General features: G+C 44.5%; 1 pseudogene; it reads left to right on the forward strand.

The window, feature by feature from the left end:
- Positions 1 to 196: 196 nt before the first annotated feature.
- LOC120701038 lies at positions 197 to 20,044 on the forward strand (annotated as a pseudogene).
- Positions 20,045 to 21,060: the final 1,016 nt, after the last annotated feature.

The raw sequence follows: 21,060 nt of genomic DNA on the forward strand, positions 1-21,060 counted from the left end.
TCTTGTGCGGTCATTCACAAACATCAACGAGTTTAATTACCTTGTAATCTCATCCACTGATCCATGCAGGTGTTGCTTCTAGGGGTGGTAAAGGGCCCAACATTTTGAACTAGAAAATCTAAGAGCCGGGCTCTAATCTTATATAATTTTAAATTAAATAATTTAAGGACCTTGTTGGGCTGTGACGAGACCACTAGGGCCATGGCCCATTACCACCCCTAGTTGCTTCACGAGATAGCTTTGGTCAAGCGAAAAAGTATTCGAGAGATTCTTCAGGAACTAGGTGATTGGGTGCACGATGATGAAGACGAGGACAATAGGTCGTCTCATCAGGAGGACATGCGGCCTCAGGAACCCCCAGCTTCGACGGTATCCATCCAATTCCAAGCATGCATCTGGATCCCCATTGCATTTAATTGTACATCTGCATGGATCAACAAACCTAGCTTATGTTTGATGCATGATACACAGGACAACATTGATGATGCCAGTGGAGGTGATGACGATTCTGACAGTGGGACTACTGATAATGCTGATGCTCCTGTAGGAGCGACGGCAATGGGCCGGGTTGGCAAAATCATCCAGGCAGTGATCCGGACACTGGGTGGAATGCTTGCACAGGGCAAGACGACGATGTATATGCTGAGCAGCGCTGAGCAGCATGATGATGGCATCGGCACCGAGAGCGGAACCTACGACGGCTATGACGACCGAGAATAACATCCAAACCTGCTTGCCTAGGATCCGCGCGGCGGCATTGACAAGGCAAGATGCAGGTGACGACGTGTTTCCTTTCAAGCATTTTGACGTTGTGCAAAGTCCTCAGGATCACCATTACCTCGACACCAAGGAGCAGGTGCGTAAAAGATCTGTTTTGCTTTCTAAGGTTCTTTATGATACGTACATGTCAGTAGTTATTCATAAAAAAATGGTGCCTGACATATTGTTAGAATAAATGGGCCAAAAGTCTATTAAAAATGATCAATAAATCCCAAGGCACATGATTTTGGAAGTTGAGAAGGGTGTTGTCATTTTGGATCACCATTTGATGACTATTAACTTACCCGTGGTTAGTGACTAGTAACGGACATTTCAATGGCAGGGAGTTACTAGTTTTCATGGCATTAAGCTAGGCAGCCAAAGGTCCTTCACGGTGTCTTTCATGGTGCCTTTCATAGCATTAAGCTAGGCAGCCAAAGGCCTTTCATGGTGTCTTTTGATGGCATTAACTCGGGCAGCCAAAGCTCACGCCTGGGGCCTATAAAGAGGCATCCTTTCTCTGTCTTCCAAATGTACACGACACAAAGCTTCACCGTTGTGCTGCGTTTCTGCTGCCCCGTTCTGGTTCTTGCGCGCACGAGCACCGAAAGAGTAGGCCTCCGAAATGCTGCTGTCCGTGAGGTCGCCTACTCGGGTGAGGACGGCAATCACATTTTTGGGGAGTGTCGGCAGCGGCACGACTACTCGCTTTTGTTCTCGGCGGCGACGTCATCTCCTTCCTGTTCGGGCGACGGCGCGGCACGACTTCTTCCCGGCGCTAGGCGAATGAGCGTGATCGTCACTGCAACATCTCTGCATTGCATCGAGCGGGACGACTACAACAACAAAGCACCATGTCACTTTCGGATGCTTCCGGCTCTACTGCTGGGTATGCTAATCTTATTCTCAAAGTTGCAATCTTTGTGATTAGCGTAAACACTATGATCGACATGCTTTATTTGAGAGTTTTCACATGTCATACTTTGCTGGTTAGCACTAGTTTCATATTCATGATGACTTTGATGATGAATTCCTTTGATAAGCACATATATGATATCATGATCATGCATTTCTTGTTTGCGTCATATTTATGGAATAAATTAAACATGAAATTGCCTAGATATCTAACACATTTCATGTCGACCGACAATTAAACAGGGCGGTGGAAGAAAGTGGATCAAAAGAGTGCAAAAGAAATGGGCAATTCTTGAGACTAGCCTTCCAGGTAATAATTAATATTTGAGGCATTTCAGATAGATTAGATTGAATTCACCACCTTTATTTATCTGAGAGTAGGCTAGGATGTTCAAATTAAAACCCTTGGATGCATGCATTGCAGACACCATCTACCTGCGGGCGTTCGAGGATCGCATGGACCTGCTCCGGGCAGTGATTGTCACATCCGGTTTTTAAAAGAAAACCGAATGCATAGCTATATGTATGTTAGGATCAAGTTTCATACATATAGCGACATCATAATGGAATAATGAGCAACAGTGTCACGTAAAAGAGACTTACAACACTAACCGACTATCAGAGATATACAACTTCTCCTGGAAACGAAGGCTCCACACTTCACAGGCAATCGACCGGGGTTGCGTACGCCTAGAACTCAGCAACATCTTCAGCTTCATTCTATCTTTATTCTCTGAGCAGTGTTGGTATAGCAAGGGTGAGCACATGTCGTACTCAGCAAGTATATTGGAAAAATAAATGACATGCAAGGCTTAAAACAAGGAATAAGGCTGGCTGAATAAAGCGATAAGCATTTTAATTAACAGTTGAACATTAGCAGCTATTTGCTATACATGTATGAAACCATCCCACATTTATGAAAAAGGAGTATATATATCTGAATAAACAATTAACTTGGAACATTTAATAACTGAATTAATCAATGATTTCCATTAAGTAGACATGTGAGGGTCCGAGCACTCTTAATCGTGAGCACGACTGATATATCAGTTTTTACTCTGCAGAGGTTGCACACTTTACCCACAAGTCGCGTAAAAGTTAAAAAGAACTTTGGACCCAACCATGCTGTGCTAGCTAGGCACAATACCACACTTCCTTAGGTGTGATTGCATAGGGACGCTACGAGGCCTTTACAAAGACTCCCTAACCAGTAGTAGCCCGCTAAGGTTTCAGCAGCTGCGTGAGTGAACCTCCCCAAGGCGTGACCAAAACCAAACAAATAATGCACCCTTGGTAGGCAGCGAACCCCTCATCACAGGCCCCCCTCATGCGCCTTTCAGTCAGCTACTAACAAGCTAGAGACATCTAATTAATCAGCCAAGATCAGAGCCATGTAGTCCTTGTGGTTGCGCTGTTTTCCCGGGTGGTTCTCCATGATTGATTTTAATAAAGTTCACAAATTCATCATATTGTTCCAAAAGATATTCATTAAAGTCTCACGTCATAAAAAGTAATGTTGTAGAACCACCTATAACCATTGTTCAGCGGCTAAGCAAACTACCCCAGAGATTTTTATAGAAGAAACCCAGCTATTCAAGGACATGGATAATCAATAAGGATAATAGGTACCTATCAAATTAATGCATTCAAGCGTAAAGTAAATGTTATTAGGACAAAGCATGATCAAGGAATATACTTGTCTTAAATCCAGATAATAACTGCGCAGAGTCTTCAGCTCTTGTTCTTGCATCTCTTCATTTTCACAGCTCTCAAACTGCGCTCCTTTCTACTCGCAATAAGCATCGGGCACAAACATACAAGAAGTAAGCAAAACAAGCACAAATAAGAAAAGAGCACTAAACAGAATAAAAGCATTAAAAGAACACAGTCGAAACTACGATCGCGAGAGTGAGAGGCAGTGGAGGCCTGCTCCTTGGTGTGATGAGTGATTGCCAACACGTGGAGTGGACTAACTGTGTGTAGTCGCGACTCTGTGGAGATTGCGCTAGTTCTTGGTCTGTGGTGTGCAGGTACACAGATGGCGTGGTGGCAGCGAGATGGTTTGGACAAGAGCGAGGCGCGTGCCGATGCACCATGCGGCGGCGTTGCGGTGGCAAGGAGCTCGACGACCATGCGGAGGTGGGAGACCTTGCGGTGGCATTGGAGGTCTGACTGGATGACCGTGCGGTGTAGAAGGGCGGCCCAGATGCTTGGGCCACTACTGGGCCGCGTTGCGATCCACTCCTGACGACAAGGCGGGACGGCGTGGAGTTTGTTGGTAGCTCGGGAAAAACCAACGGCTGGGATGCGTCAACGTCGGCCAAGTCGGAGAAGGATGGCGATGGCGTCTGGATGACGAAGGCGCTAGGGTTCCGGCGGGAGGTCGGACACATGGCGACATCGGGCTTGGTGGGTGTGCCGGAAACATCGCGCAGGAAGGTTTGGCGGTTCCTCCAAAACCGCCCCCGAACTCGGTTTCGACAGTTTTCCCAAAACTGCCCCCGTGAAGATTCCAGAAGGACGTGTGGCGACATCGGGGCGATTGCGTCGGGTCGAAGCAAAATTCTCCAAGTCGTCGCAGCCGTCATATGGTCTTCAATGTATCTTTTCCGGTTTTGCCCCTAAGGGCCTTCTAGTTTAATTTCAGCACTTAGGGGTACTCTAGTCTTTAGAGGGAGACTTGGAGGATAGGAAAGGAGGGGAGGCTAGCAGAGAGGGGTGCTGCTTGCCTAGGGAATAGATGTGCGCGCCCTCTCCCTGCCTGCCGCCTCTTCTCTCCTCTCTCTGTTCCTTCCTCTCTCTCTTCTCCAGGAGATGATCTCCAGAAGGGTGATGGTGGTGTCCCTGCGCCGGCTGCAGGCCCACTTCTAGGGAATTCGAGTTCTGATGACGATGGCGGCCCGCTCCCCACAGCTTCGACTACGGCCGATCCATGTCCAGCTCAAGGTTCTTCCTCCAGGACCCATGCTGAGGGCGGTGGCGAGGTGACTTCACCTTAGCGAGTACACCACCGAGCCCTGCGGGATCATCCTCCAGAGAGGATACTTGGGGACCTTCACCAAGGAGTTCAGATGCGGTCGAAGGTTACCTCTATCGCTTTCTATGCTCACTCTGCTTTCGTAGCCACCTTTGAGCCCAAAGATGTTGGACACGCTTTATCTGATTCTAACTGGGTCAATGCCAAGCATGAGGAGCTAGAAAACTTTGAGCGAAACCAAGTCTGGGTCCTTGTAGAGCCTCCACCAGATTGCCACCCTATAGGTACCAAATGGGTTTTCAAGAACAAACAAGGTGAGGATGGGATGGTTGTGAGGAACAAGGCTAGGTTAGTAGCTCAGGGTTACAGCCAGCAGGAGGGGATAGATTACGAGGAGACCTTTGCACCTGTAGCTCGTTTAGAGGCCATACGGATCTTTTTAGCCATTGCAGCTTCGAAGGGGTTCAAGCTGTATCAGATGGATGTGAAGAGTGCCTTTTTGAACGGGTTCATAGAGGAGGAGTTCTATGTGAAGCAACCTCCTGGCTTTGAGAGTCCTAAGTTTCCAGACCGAGTCTTCTAGCTTCAGAAGGCTTTGTATGGTATGAAACAAGCCCCTAGAGCCTAGTATGCGAGGTTGAGAGCCTTTTTGCTTAAGCAGGGGTTTGTCATGGGATCGGTAGATAAGACTTTGTTTCTCCTTAGGCATGGCGCTGATTTTCTGTTGGTTCAGATTTACGTGGATGATATTATCTTTGGTGGCTCATCTCACTCTCTTGTTTCTAGTTTTTTTGATGACATGAGCAGGGAGTTTGAGATGTCGATGGGTGAGCTTCAGTTCTTCCTCGGGTTGCACATCAAGCAAACCCGGGATGGCACCTTCGTCCACCAGTCCAAGTACACCAAGGACATGCTCAAGAAGTTCGACTTCGGGGACCTCAGTCCCATGCCGACTCCTATGGGCACTTCTACGGCGCTGGATGAGGACACTGAAGGTGTTGCTGTGGACCAGAAGGAGTACAGGAGCATGATCGGTTCGCTCCTGTACTTGACGGCCACCAGACTCGACATCCAGTTCGCGGTCTATCTCTGCGCGAGGTTCCAGGCTTCTCCGCGCACTTCTCACAGGAACGCTATGAAGAGGATTTTCAGGTACCTCCACTACACTCCTAAGATTGGTCTTTGGTACTCTTCTTCCTCTTCTCTTGCGTTGGTTGGCTTTTTTGATGCTGATCATGGTGGGTGTCGGATTGATCACAAGTCAACTTCAGGCACCTGTCAGTTTCTTGGAACTTCTCTTGTGTCTTGGTCTGCCCGCAAGCAAACTAGTGTAGCTCTTTCCACCACAGAAGCCGAATACATTGCTGCTGCTAGTTGCTGCTCCCAGATGCTTTGGATGAGACACACTCTCAGTGATTATGGCTTAACCTATGGCAGAGTTCCTATTTTCATTGACAGCACCTCAGCCATAAGCTTAGCCAAGAACCCCGTCCTACACTCTCGCTCCAAGCATATAAACGTGAGGTTCCATTTCCTGAGAGATCACTATGAGAAGGGCGATGTCGAGCTGACCCATGTGTCCACTGATAATCAAGTAGCCGACATCCTGACCAAGCCCCTAGAACAAGCCACCTATGCTCACTTGTGGGGAGAGCTTGGCGTGTGATACCCATTTTGAGTTGGGTAGTTGTTTCTGTAGTTTAGGATTGGTTTTCCTTTCTTTTTGCTTTTTCTTGCATTTTTGTGTACATATCATTTTGCATAGCATTTGCTCATATGCATTACACTTGCACTAAGCTTCTCATGTATGATATCTGCATTTGCTTGTGCCTTGTGCTATGCTATGAGTTGTATATATGCTTTTGACCATGTGTAGCTAGCTCCTTTGAATATGTTCTATATTGGCTCTGAGCTTAGCTATTTTATTCTTTGAAAATCATAAAACATGGTCACCTTCAGGATCTGCTACTAGCATGTGTAGGCTTGTATGCTCATGCTATCTTGTTTCATGCTTAGTGGCTAGGTCCTTTGCTATCATATGCAACAAGATGCCCTCTTTTGCTTCATGATTGTTTTGCAAACTCAAACAGTTGGTGTGTTATAATTGGTATTCAATTTCAAAAATCCAACATTTGGTATATCATGCTTTGCTCTGAGTGAAAAGATCCAGGTGGGATTGTTTGCACCACTGATCATGTACCGAGACTGCTCCTCTGGAGAACTTGGACAAGGCTGTGAATGACTGAGAGTGTTGTCTTAAGCTTATGATGGTCCTTGACCTAGGCTTGGCACATTCGCTAAGTTAAGCACTTGCAAGTTTTCAACCCCTGGCACCATTTCTTGTTGAGAAATTAAGAGTTTTCTGTTGGTTGAGTGGCAGTTGCTGTGATATGCTTTGGATAGCTCACCTGTATGTTCTTGCTAGCACTAGCATGCTTGTTTACCTTCTAGTATGCTAGGTCTATTCTGGTGATGCTTTTTCTTTTACAAATGACAAATGCTTGCTCATGATCTGTATAGATATATTCTTATGAGCTTCTCCATGCATTGTCTTTGTATATGCACCCTCATATGCTGTGCTGTTTCGACCCTTGCAAATGCTCTTGTTCTGTACCTAGAAGCTTTTTAGGCACGCATGCATTGCACTTCATGGCATATTTCCAGGGGGAGCATCTAGACAGGGGGAGGTACCTTGGTGTGTGCCTTGTCAACAAGGGGGAGAGATTGGTGTATGGTCTAAGGGGGAGAGTTTGTTGGTTTGGTGTCTCTGATACCTTAGGCGGAGAGATTGTGGAGAGTTCCAGTCTTTGAGTGTGCACACATTGGGGAAGAGTTGCATAGTGAAGGGGAGCTGCATTTCAGGGGGAGTTTTTGAGCCTTTTCATGCTCTTTGCTGGTTGTGTTGAGCCTTGCCTCTTTCTGGAGGGACCAGCTTTGCACATGCTTGACTGTGTTGTGCCTTGCCTCTTTTTTGAGGGGTCAAGCATGTTTTGGAGTCAGTGCGTCGAGCCGTTGCCCTTGTCTTGGGAGCTGACTCTTTTGGCTTTGCTATCTTCAACGGCTGGGATGCGTCGACGTCGGCCAAGTCGGAGAAGGATGGTGATGGCATCTGGATGACGAAGGCGCTAGGGTTCCGGCGAGAGGTCGGACATGTGGCGACATCGGGCTTGGCGGGTGTGCCGGAAACATCGTGCGGGAAGGTTTGGCGGTTCCTCCAAAACCGCCCCCGAACTCGGTTTTGGCAGTTTTCCCAAAACTGCCCCCGTGAAGATTCCAGAAGGACGCGTGGCGACATCGGGGCGATTGCGTTGGGTCGAAGCAAACTTCTCCAAGTCGTCGCAGCCGTCGGATGGTCTTCAATGTATCTTTTCCGGTTTTGCCCCTAAGGGCCTTCTAGTTTAATTTCAGCACTTAGGGGTATTCTAGTCTTTAGAGGGAGACTTGGAGGATAAGAAAGGAGGGGAGGCCAGCAGAGAGGGGTGCTGCTTGCCCAGGGAATAGATGTGCGCGCCCTCTCCCTGCCTGCCACCTCTTCTCTCCTCTCTCTGTTCCTTCCTCTCTCTCTTCTCCAGGAGATGATCTAGGCCATGGATTTTTGAGTCCTTGTACGAAGATTGATTGGGAAAGGAGGCCCACTCCTCCTTGTGCCCTCCGGGGTTTGAAATTGAATTCAGTTTCGTGTCTTTTGAAGCTTTTGGTGATTGAATCCTCCAAGTTCTTGAGTTCTTTGTTCTCGAGGTTCTTCCACTTGTTGCTGTGGTTCTTAATGCTCTTTTGTGCGACCTGAATTGTCCTAATCAAGTGCTAAAACCCATATAGGTCGTGAGCCTTCAAGAACTCAGTTTTTAGAAAACCCCGTTCTTGGTCACTAAACCTGCGATTCCTCCCAAACCATGGAGTGATTCGTCAATTCCTTTCTTGGACGTGTTCACAAGTCCTTCGTGATCATGCCTACCAAGTTTGGTGAGGTTTGGACTTGATTTGATCGTTCGATCGTCGAATTTTTCCCGGGTCGCAGGCTGGAAAACGCCCCTGGACTTTGCTTTTTGACAGCACCGGTTGAACCGATGCTTGAGTTCTAGGTCGTGGGATCAACCGGTGACTACAAGTTTCGGCTTCTAGGGTTTTTGGCGTCTCTGTTAGTTGCATCGGTGCATTAGCCTCTACATGCATCGGTTCATCCGAAGTTACTATAGGATTTGCAGTTTTGGCCGTTCAACCGACGCGTTCATTTTGCTCCACACCGGTTTAACCGGTGATTGACTCTCTGCTCTGATGATTAACGCACGTCGGTTTAACCGATGCTTACTGGTCGGTTTTGGGCTCCCTCTGGACAACTACACCGGCGATCCAATTCAATTTTGTCGGATCATCCTGTGTAGCACCACCGGTTGAACCTACGATTTGTTGAGATCCACGTCGGATCAACTGGTGCTAGTGTTCACGTGCTGCAGGCTCTGTATCATCAGTTTAACCGACGCACTCAATTCTGTGAGCATTGGATCAACCGGTGATATATACCTTGCTGTTTCTTGTGCTGTTTTCTCGTGTTTGCTTCCACGCATGTTCACTCTTGTTCCTAGGGTTGTTGTGTGTTAGTGTAGCTCTCCTATAGCTACTCTGCACTTCACCTAGGACTCTTGGTTTGGGTGCGTAATTGGGATCAAGGCCGAACTCTCGTTTGCTAAAATTTTTGATCGGCTCCCATTCAACCCCCCCCCCCTCTGGTCGCATTTCTCGGTCCTACAGAGAACGCAAGAAAAGCTTAAAACAAAGCTATAGGGGGTTAAACTGGGGCTCAACCATGAAACCTATGGGCTAAACAAGACTAGAGGACCTTATCACGATTAAACAAGACATTCAAGGTTAGCAAAAGGGATTTCCAAGACACACTTGCTAAACAATGCTCGTGGATTGATCATGAGTAGGATCATATATCACTACACCGCAACACTGTATTAGGGACACGAGTCGGTTGGTAAAAGTGCACTAATACTAATGGACAGTCTGTAGGTAAAACTTATCAATGGACGATATGTCGGTAATTCCTGTTTTAAAGAGTGATGGTCCGTCGGTAAATGTATATATATTTACCAATGAATGGTCTGTCGGTAAATCCTGATACTACATCGGGCAGTCAGTCGGTAAAACCTAACAAATTTTAGCGCCAACTATTTCCGAATTATTTGGATTTCGTGCGCAAGCAAAAAAATTAACGCGTGCGGGCTCGTGCGCCCGCCCAAAATGTTTTGGACCCTAACTCTGCACTCTTGGGCTGAAAAAACACTCGCAACGCCGCCGACCTGAATCCCGCCCCCTTCTGCTCACCACACACCAGCAGGCAGCGCCGCCGCCCTAGATCCCACCGTCCGGGCCGCTCGAGCGCGGCCCCCGTCCGCTCGCGCGCCGTCGCTCGCGCGCGACCCAGCCCCCGTCTCGCTCGCGCGCAACCGTCCCCGTCCGCTCGCACGCACCGTCGCCAGCCGCTCGTCGCGCGCGCTCCCTGCCCCCGTCCGGTCATCCTTGCTGCGTGCCACCTCCGACCCACCCTAGCTCAGCCACGCCATCGAGAAGGAGCTCCTCGTTGGCTTCATCAGCTGAGCCACGCCGTCGTGAAGGAGCACCTCATTGGCTTCATCCTCCAGATCCCCTCGTAATCCCAGGTATTTCCCTCTATTTCTAGACCCCCTCGTAATCCCAGGTATTTCCCTCTATTTCTCTTGTTCAGTGCTAGGATTTGGTAGGATCTATGGCGGATATAGCAGGTTTCCTGTGCAAATTGTTTGCTTTGTGTCTAATTGAGCAATTATCGTAGTTTAGTTTGTTTTCATTGCATATATGGTCGAGTGGGGCTTTGAAATTGGTCGATCTGGATTGGACAGAACCTGCCCATATGGCTGCATAGAGCAACCTTCATACCTATGTTACAATTTTTCTATGTGCGGAATGGCAACTTAGTAAGGGTTTGCATCGACTGGCTGTAGTGGATTAGATCATTACATGGGTTTGAACTACCTTACGAAATCTCAGATAATTATCTATGATTTATTTGATGATTCATTTGGTGGTTACATAAATGCAGTTTTGTGTGCTGATTTAGCCCGTCACTTCTGTACAATTTTGTGATAAGACTTGATTTCAGATGTACTATTAGTTTATGCACCCTTATTAGCTCAATGTTTGTTGATATTGTCGTATCCTTGCTGCTGAGTCCTTTTATTTTGAATCTTCTTATGGATCTATGTCTTGCTTCCTACTTTCAGTTTTTGAACCTATATCCTCCCCAACGGTGTTATCTGGAGGTGGCCGCCGCATTGCTGGCCTTCTGAAGTCCCATTAAGGTAATAAAGCTATGCCATTCTTTTTGATATAAAATACTACTTAATTTGGTTGCAAGATATGATAATGCATGTACTACCGATTTCCATCTTTCTTTCTCATGGTTAAATTTTTTTTAGACTTATATTGAATTGCCTCTACAACATTGTCAGCAGCTCGCACATCGTTTTGGAGCATCTACAACACTCATAGCAGCCAACCTTTGTAGCTGAGAAGTTATTAAGTGAAGGAGCTTGTGTGTAACGGTAAGTTTTATTTCTCTCATGCCTATTACTGATTGTTGCATTGTCTTTCATGCTTACTGTTTGTTTGTGCTATCTGTTGTGCAATAGTTTAGTGTTAAAAGATATAATTTAGAAGCAGCTTGATCTCCATAAAGACGGATGGATAAAACCTGGATCAACAATGAGGCTAGGTACATCACAACTATTTCAAAGATGCGAAAGTGTTGTCAAGTTAATATGTGGCTTAACTTAATAAATTGCATGTAGGCACACAAGGGCATATTTGCAAGGGGTGAACAGTTTTTTAGCTTATGCATTTACAAATTCAGCCGTAGGAGGCAAAATATTATGCCCTTTGCAGAAAGTGTATTAACTCATTTTGGAGAGATGCAAGTGATGTACGTGAGCACTTGATATGTGATGGGTTTGTAAAAGGGTACACAACATGGAATTTACATGGAGAAGCAAACACCTCTAATGTGAATCATGGGAATAGTGACAATGAGTCTAGTGAAGAAGATGAAATATCTGAATTGCTTAGAGACCTAGCTTGTGGATTAGATGATAGAGGGGATTTTGAAGACAACACTTCTATTCAGCAACCTAGTGATGATCTACGAAAGATTCATAAGTTGGTAGAAGCAAATAGTCAAGAGCTGTACCCTACATTCAAGAATTATACAAAGCTTCGTTTCCTCATTAGATTGCTTCATATCAAACTTCTTGGAGGATGGACCGATAAAAGTTTTGACCTATTACTTGATCTACTCAATGACGCATTACCTGGGGCTTCATCTCTACCTAGAAACTACTATGAGGCTAAGAAATTGATTAAATCCATAGGACTTGGGTACATTAGTATTCATGCTTGTCCAAATGATTGCATCATGTATTGGAAGGACCATGTAGATTCAGATTCATGTCCAAAATATAAGGTTTCAAGGTGGAAATCAGTTAGGAAGAGTCTAGATGGGAAACATGTATATAAGGTTCCTAGCAAGGTTCTCCGCTACTTTCCAATAAAGAAAAGGCTCCAAAGATTGTTCCTGACTTGTCTATGATTTGCTAGATATGTTTGAAAATGGAGTCAGAACTTATGATTCTTCCAAGAGGGAGTTCTTCCAGCTGCGTGCTGCAATATTGTGGACAATCACTGATTTTCCAGGTCTAGGCTATGCATCAGGTTGTGTAACATCTGGTGAAGCAGCATGTCCTGATTGCCACTCCCATACATGTTCATTTCGACTTAGTAATGGTACCAAGACTTGCTATATGGGTCATCGTAGGTTCTTGCATGAAAATCATCCATTTAGGTTTGATGTTGATAAATTTGGTTCAACTGAACTTAGGCCAGCACCTACTCCACTTTCCGGTGAGGAAATTTTAGAGTGTACAAAAGATATTGTTACAGTTTTTGGGAAGGATCCATCTGGAAAGAAACCAGCAAGCAAGAGAGGCAAGGAGGGGGAGCCATTAGTAATTTTTAAAAGAAGATCTATTTGGTTCATACTTCCCTATTGGAAAGAATTGATGCTGCGACATAATTTTGATGTCATGCACATAGGAAAAAATGTGGATGAGAACCTTGTTAATACATTTCTGGACAATGATGGGAAATCTAAGGACAATTTGAATTCTCAATTGGACCTTCAAGCTCTAGGTATTAGAAGTGATCTTCACCCTATTGATGTTGATGGCCAACTTTATTTACCACCTGCACCATACACAATGAGTCCTAAGGAGAAGAAATTATTTTGTGAAGTACTTAAAGGGGTAAAGTTCCCTGCTGGTTACGCATCTGATATACGACACAATGTTCATGTCAATGAAAGAAAGATGTTTGGGCTGAAGAGTCATGAGAGCCACATTGTTCTACAACACTTAATGCCACTTGTTGTGAGGAAAATATTACCAGAAATAGTCAGTGCTGCAGTGATTCGTGTTAGTAACTTCTTCAAGAAAATTTGCTCACCAGTTATTCGAATAACTGATATGGAGAGTTTAGAGGCTGATATAGCTGAAACCTTGAGCCTTCTTGAGACTATATTTCTTCCATCTTTTTTGACATCATGGTACACTTGATGGTTCATCTTCCTGCCCAAGCAAAAATTGCTGGTCCTGTACATTTTCGTAGCATGTGGCCTATTGAGAGGTAATTCCCCTTAGGCATGCTGAATTGTAGTAAAAAAACAAAAGTACATATTATTTTACAACATTTTGAGCTTATTATATGCGTACAGGTTTTTGATGAGGTGTAAGGGTGATGTTCGTACGAAAAGTCATCCTGAGGGATCAATTATGGAGGGGCATTTGTTTTATGAGAGCCTTACCCTTTGTGCTCGCTATTTACATAGTGAGACTCAATTTAGTCGACAAGTTAGAAATGATGACAGGCAGCAAGTAGAGAACTGCAGTACAACTCCTTTCTTTCACAGCTTTGGTCAGGGTTTGGCTGGAAAGTGTACGGTGAGCTTAGACTACAAGACATGGCTGCAAGCACATAGATATGTTTTGTTCAACTATGCCAATATAGGACCATACTTGGAGTAAGTTATCTCATTTATTTAAAATCACATTTTAGTTTTCTCTTCATGGTAAAGTTATAAAATTACCATTGCAGCAAGCATGGTCAATATCTATCTTCAATTGGTCTTCGAAACAAACGAGACATCAACCGCATGCAGCATGAGTCCTTTCATGAGTGGCTTAGGTCGCATGTAAGTAACTAGGAAGATGACACACATTTTTTGAGATGAACATCATAGCTACCTTAATAATAGTATTTTATAATCACAGGTGGAAGAAATAGGTGAGGAAGCATCAGATGAGATACAAATTTTAGCTAAGGCACCAATGATGATCGCACGAAAGTATAGTAGCTACACAATAAATGGATTTGATTTCCATACAAAATCTTATGATGATGGTAGGTCTATTCAAAATAGTGGGGTTGCTCTGATTGCTGAGTCAGAATGCTTTGAAAGGGGCAATAAGGATAACATCATACTAGGAAACAAGACTTACTATGGTATTATAAAGGCTGGAATCTCTAAAAATTCCTCATATGAACACGTTGGTGCCCCTAGGCAACCTAGCAAAAGAAGAAAGGTTAGCCTATTCACTTAATCTTCAACCTATGATCATCATGTTTTTTTTCTAGACAACTAATTCACACTTATATTTTTTCTTCCAGAAAATTCACCAAATAAGTGATGCAGCAACTGAAGGTCATAATTTGTGATCAAGGTCATGAAGAAACAATATTGAGACTGTAAACGAGCAGATTTCTCATGATCTAGACCATGAAACAAATGGAGATTTCTTATGTGACAATGAAGGTCTTGTAACTTCTATTGTTTCATCTTATTGCATCTTAAATATCAACCTATGATATTATGTTTCCATTTGTTTAAAACTTATATTTACAGATTTGGAACCACAAAAGAAGAAAGGCAGGGGTATCAGTAGATTGGATGATATATTTTCCAGAACACCTGACATGCCTAAAATCAAAATAATGCTCAATGAATATGGACTGACGGTTGGGGAAAATTCTAGTAGGCTTGCTGGTGCCATTGGGATTCAGGCGAGAAGGACACTACCACTTGGGTGTGATGACTGGAGGCTTGTTGATGCAAAAAAGAAGTTGGAAGTATGGGAAAATATAAAGGTAGCAGCAATATATGGCTCTGAATTTTTCCCATATTGTACTAAATTGTTAGCTGCCATAGTAGCATCTTATTGCACTCCTTTCTTTCATGATGATCTGCTAATTTTTTTCATCACAAATTAGGAAGTCGATATTGGTGATGCTGCTTTCAAGTGGTTTATGACTACATGTGGATTAAAATGGAAGGGGTTTAAGGCAGAATTAAAAGAGAAGTTTTTTGATGAGACATTAACAGATAAGGAGCTGATGGCAAGAAATGGTGCAAGAGTAAATCCTAATGATTGGAAGTATCTTATTAACTTTTGGAGTTCTGATGAATCTAAAGTAAGTAACATGTGAATAATCTTTGTCTCATAACTTGCAAATGGATCTTGTATTCTTCAAAATGTATGTAAATTTTTACAATTCCTATCATAGGCTCGCATAGAACGGGCAAAAGCATGCCGTGCAAAGTTGCAACTCCTTAATACATCTGGCAGCGTTAGCCATGCTTCTACTAGGCATAAACTGGTAATGTAACATAGCACTCACATTAATTATTCATTATAGTATTTTTGGGCATTGTGATTGCTGCTAAGTAGTAAAATCATTCTAGGGTGAGGAACTTGGGCGTCCGGCTAGAAGAGATGAAGTCTTTGTCAAAACACATACAAGAAAAAATGGGGTTCCTTCAAGGCAGGCAACACCAAAAATTGTAAGTTTTGTACATGAAAAAAGTCAGCCTCCAATATGACATTGCTTCATCCACAAATGAGATATTGCTTTCGTGTGTATAGGATGAAATTAAAGAAATTCTTGAAGTCTATCCAGAGGTGGTTGACAGAACAATTCAGCAAGGCGATGCATACGCTATTGTTTGCGGACTAAAGGAGCCAAAAGGACGTGTTCGTGTATTGGGCGTAGGACCAACTCCCCAAGATATTGGTACGCCGGAGTTGAAGTCCTACGTGCCAACAAGGATTCAAATGGAAGTTCTTGCTCGTGAAAAAGCTGAAAGTGAGAAAGCAGCTCTACAACAACGTGTTAAGGAATTAGAGGAGCAAATGCTTGAGGAAAGGCTGGCACGAGAAAGGCAAAATCATGAATCCAACTCACAACATGGTTCTAATTCACGACACCAAGTGGTAAGGGTGTTCAATTTCAGCAAGCAATCTGAATTCAGCATGTGTTTGCAGCCATTGCTATAAGTTGACTATTGTGTTGTAACATATTCCTCCATCTTGTTAAACTATCTCATTGTAGAGTCCGAGGCCTGAAAAAGCTGCAGATGAGTCACATCAAAATAATTCTAGAGCTGAAGCAGGTAATTGCACAGACAATGAAGATTATGACCTTTCTGATGGGGAGAACTTGCTTATCCAAAGGCATGCAACAGCTCCATTAGTGCCTGCCATGAACAATGCATCCCAACCAAGTGTTGATGATGGCCATCGCTATGCACATGATTCCCTTGTAAGTTTCTTATCCTGCTGTAAAATTTCTACTTGTGATTTTCCAACGGGTCATCCATCTTGTACTCATTTGAAATAATTGCATCATCCAGTACAGGTTGGAAAGACTGTCATACTATATGCTATGCTGAGATCACAAGCTGCAGCTAGGGGTGTTGTCATTTCAACTAATCCAAACACCATAATAGGAGGTCAGCCTCTTGGGAAGCAATTTTGTGAAGTTATTGTGAATTTGGTGCTGAAAAGAGATGCAATGCTGCCTCGCTCTTATGATGATATGGAAACTATGGCTGATGCAGACATGATGTCAATTGCATGGCCATACAAGAGGGTAATAATTAATTGGGCTTTATTTTTCCTTTGTTTCTTTGATTTGTGAGGAGTAACCAGCATTTCCTAACTGATTTTGCATGTGACAGCTAAATGTTTGCGATGATAGGGCATCAAAACCTTCTCATGGTGCTGTAGAATTGCAGGTACATTTTTTGAAATTTACAGTTTCATCAAACTGTGAGCCTCAAGTTGGCTGCCCATATATCTTAAATGTTGATTATTTCTGTTAGTTGATAGAACATGTTGATTATTTCTGTTGGCTGCTGCAAGTAATTCATCTAAATTTTCATTGGCTGCTACTTAATATATTGATCTACTCTATTGTTGGATCTTGATTATTTCTTCAAGTTCACTCATTATTAGAATCAGGCTGATTATTATTCCGTATTGATCTTTATTTGTAGGAATCACAAGGCGCTGCTAATTAACTGGTATGCTATGCTGAATTAGTTGACACGGTGAAAGTAGCAAAATTACCAACATCAAGCAGTAATTGTGCCAGATCATTTGTTGGAGGCTGAGGTGATTTCAGTGGATCTTTTGGGGCTGTGATGACACCACTAAGGAATCACATTAACTTGTCTTGTGTGTGATTTTGATGGAAGGTTAAACCTCTTAATATGATGTCTTTTGTACAACAAATGCTAATGGCTATGCAGATGAACCATAGATATATGAACTGTTAGCTGTTATCTTGACTCTTGGCTTGTATGGATGATGTTCTATATATATTCACCTATGTAAATTATCTTGGCTTGTCTGTTGGCTTGCTAATGGCTTGTCTGGAATTATGTTGAGACCTGATGAATGAATATTCTCACTGTACCATTTAAATTGCAATTAAATGAGCTTTTATTTTTTAAATTGGAATTATCGCGTTGGACGGTCAGTCGGTAAAGAAACTTTTAACATCAAACCATCCATCAGTATAACTAGTTACGCACAGTCTGTCGGTAAATGCTATTCTAACGGATGGTCCGTCAGTATAAGTAGAGTCCGTCGATAAAAACTTTTACCGACGGGACTAGCACTGACGGTAATTGTCTGTCGGTAAAAGTTTTTACCGACGGACTGTCCGTCGGTATAACGGCTTATAACGACGGTCCGTCCGTTGCTGTTGCGGTGTTGTGGTGTAGTGTATGTAAAAGAACTGATTTGGACGTGTGTAGGCATTGAATAGATCTAGGAGGTTATCGGTAAAAGAAAATGACATGACATAAGAATTAGCTGAAACAAAAGAAGATAAGCCTTAGTACTGCAAATAACAGAGATGGCTCATGGCCATGCACGGCGGACAGTGCTCCTGGAGGCTGCTGGCGCTTTCCTTTGCTGGCGTTCAAGAGCACGATTTCAGATCATGGTGAGATGGGGAAAAGAGAGAGGAAGAGGAGGGGAACTCGTTTTCAAAGCTCACCGGCATAGGAGGTGCTCGGGGTTGGCCGGATTCGAGGCCGGCGTGCGGCGTCAGGTACTGCTGTCCGAGGGTGGCGGGGTCCGGTGGCTGGGTGACATCGAGGAGGGTGCGAGGAGATGCGTCTCATTGAAGGGATCGTCATGGTGGCAATTGGCCGACGGCCGTCGAACGCGACGTTGCTTGTCTCGGTGGTGACGCTGTTTGTCTCGGTGGACCTCTGTTCGTGCGCGACGGGAGGCGGTGGGTTGATCCGAGAAGCACGGGCCGTGTAGGACAGATGCGCGTGGTGCAGGGGCTTCGCCTGGGTGCAATGGAGCTCGTGGGCACGTCGGCTTCAGCTGCCGACCGGGGAGGCCGCATCAGCTCGCCGGTGCATGCGCTCGGTCCGGAGAGCGATGGCGATGGCGTGCGGCACAGGCGAGGCGCCGGCGCGGCGCAGCGAAGGGGTGCCGAGGCAGCGGCACTAGAGGGCGCACGATGTGTGGCCCTAGGTTGGAGGGGAACGCACGCTCAAAAAGAGGCTGCGACGTGGTGTTGCCCCGCGGCCGGTTGGGTCAGGTCCAAAACGAGTGCCACGGGCTCAGCCCGTTAACCAGAACCTTGTACGTGTTGGGATGGTGAGAGTACAGATCAGACCGAGAGGTGGTCAAATGGATCCAAGAAAACGACGGCACGCCGACTTAGCGGAAACGGACTGAGGAAGATGAACGTTTGTTTGGACTAGAAAAAGGGCAATGGCCAAGACGAGTTGATCTACGGCTTCTCACGGGTCGGGTTGATCCGATTAGGATTAGGGATATGGAGAGATAGTGCCAATCACCTGAGCTGATGGTGATGACAACGCAGTATCAACGGAAAATGCTGAAATCCAGACAAGACTCCGTTTCGAGCATGATTTGACCAACATGAGAGATTAGGGAATCCGAAACTCGATGAGGGCAAAACAGGCTGAATCTAGCGAGGAAAGAAAAGAAAAAGGACGACAGCTCGGAATATATTTTTAGGGTTAAAACAAATCTAGAAAAATCTAGATAAATCTTTTAATCCATGAAAAATATATCCTACAAATTCCAAAAAAAATCTTGGAGGTATTTTGGGACACAAGGAGTTCAAATAAAATACTTGAATCTCGTGAAAAAGGTTCTAGAACTTTCCATTAAATGAATTTAGCCCTAGAGAAAATGAGAATAATTGCCAGAAAATTCTCGAAATAAGCAGAAGATGGATAATTTTATTTAAAAAGATATTCACAACCCAAAATTGAAATTTTGGGGTGTGACAGTGACGGTGGGCACGAGCGGGACCACGACGGGCTCTTCTTCGACCAGCAGCTCCCGCCATCGTACCCGGCCGCGCCGGCGCAGGTCAAGTACCACTCGTTCGGCCTCCGCGCGAACCCCAACCTCTACCTGTCCGGGACCGTGTGCCTGAGCCTCCTCGACACCTTTGGCGGCGAGGGCCCCGAGCAGTGGTCACCGGCATCCTCAAGTGTCCTCCAGGTCGTCGTCTCCATCCAGGGCCTCGTGCTCACAGCCCAGCCCTACTACAACGAAGCAGGCTACGCGGCGCAGGTCGGCACGCCGGAGGGCCGCCGCAACGAGCTCCCCTACAGCGAGAGCACCTACCTTGTCAACCTCCGCACCATGCTGCACCTCGTCCGCCGGCCGCCGGCAGGCTTTGAGGCGTTCGTTGTGGAACACTTCCGCCGCCGGGGGCGGCACGCCCTCCGCGCCTGCGAGTCGTACCTGCAGGAAGCTTGCCCCGTCGATCGGCACGCTTGACGGCGACGCCCGTGCTACCGAGGTGAGCAGGCAACGGTCATGCTCGATGGGGTTCAGGCTAGCGCTCGTCAAGCTTGTCCCGATGCTTGTTGCTGCGTTCCCTGGCATTGGTGCCCAAGGGTGTGACGAGTTTGGTCGGCTTCAGGTGCCACCACTGTGTACTGATGCCAGTATCTCGTAGGATTATTAGTTATTAGTTATTAGACATAAGTACTTCTTAATATTCGTCCGTGATTTATTTATTGCTATCTGCATTCTTAAATGCATGACACCGTTGATTTTTCTCGTTTGTTTGATTTATATTTCACCTTTTCTATTCCATTAATCCCTACCTATTATTTCTAAAGCATGTAACAATTCCACCACAAATTTTTATTTGGTCCAATATTACGTATCACCGACCGGTAAAACCAAATCTTATATAATATGTAAGAAACAAACAACGACATTATTATATCATAACCTAAGCAGACACAAATATATACAATGAAAACGTGAAAACATAACAAAATCTATGTCAAAGATAAATCATCACGGAAAAGAAAAATCAGGCTGGACAAAAAAACAAATATGCCAAATATATTTCTATGTATATCAAGTATAAATTCTGGAAACTAGAAATATAACTTGACACTACCGGAATCGGGCTCTTTGCTGTGTGCTTTCTATCGGGCACACATCAACCTTTTTGTCATGTGCACACACGGCCATGCTTTGCTGTGTGTTTTTTTTTTGCATACGGCAAAGTAATAAAATTGCCATGTGTTTTTCACACGGCAAAGTAATAAATCTTTTTTCTCTTCTCATCTTGAAATTTTTTCTACTCTTTACATACAACTTGTGGTACTCCATATTAAAATTTAGTACATTTTTGTATCTATTTGCTATATTTAACTAATTAATTGCATTTTAAACATTTTTTTGAATCAAGTCAAATAAATTAGAACTGCAAGTGATTCATATAACATAACAAAATGAGTGAAAAAATGATATTCATGTTATTTAACCTAGTTTGAGGCCTTACCTATCAAATGAAAAGAATTTTCGAACATCTTGTCCAGAAAACACGACCACGAATGTGTGCCCGAATCGTTTTAAAATTCTATAAAAAGCAAATGAAGTCTGAAAATCTTAAGATTTTTCATGATTTCATACGCTGTATGAAACGAACCGGCTTTCCGTAAGGATAACCCGACT

Source organism: Panicum virgatum, chromosome 3K (genome assembly GCF_016808335.1).
Source record: "Panicum virgatum strain AP13 chromosome 3K, P.virgatum_v5, whole genome shotgun sequence".
In the NCBI taxonomy this organism is placed as follows: Eukaryota; Viridiplantae; Streptophyta; class Magnoliopsida; order Poales; family Poaceae; genus Panicum; species Panicum virgatum.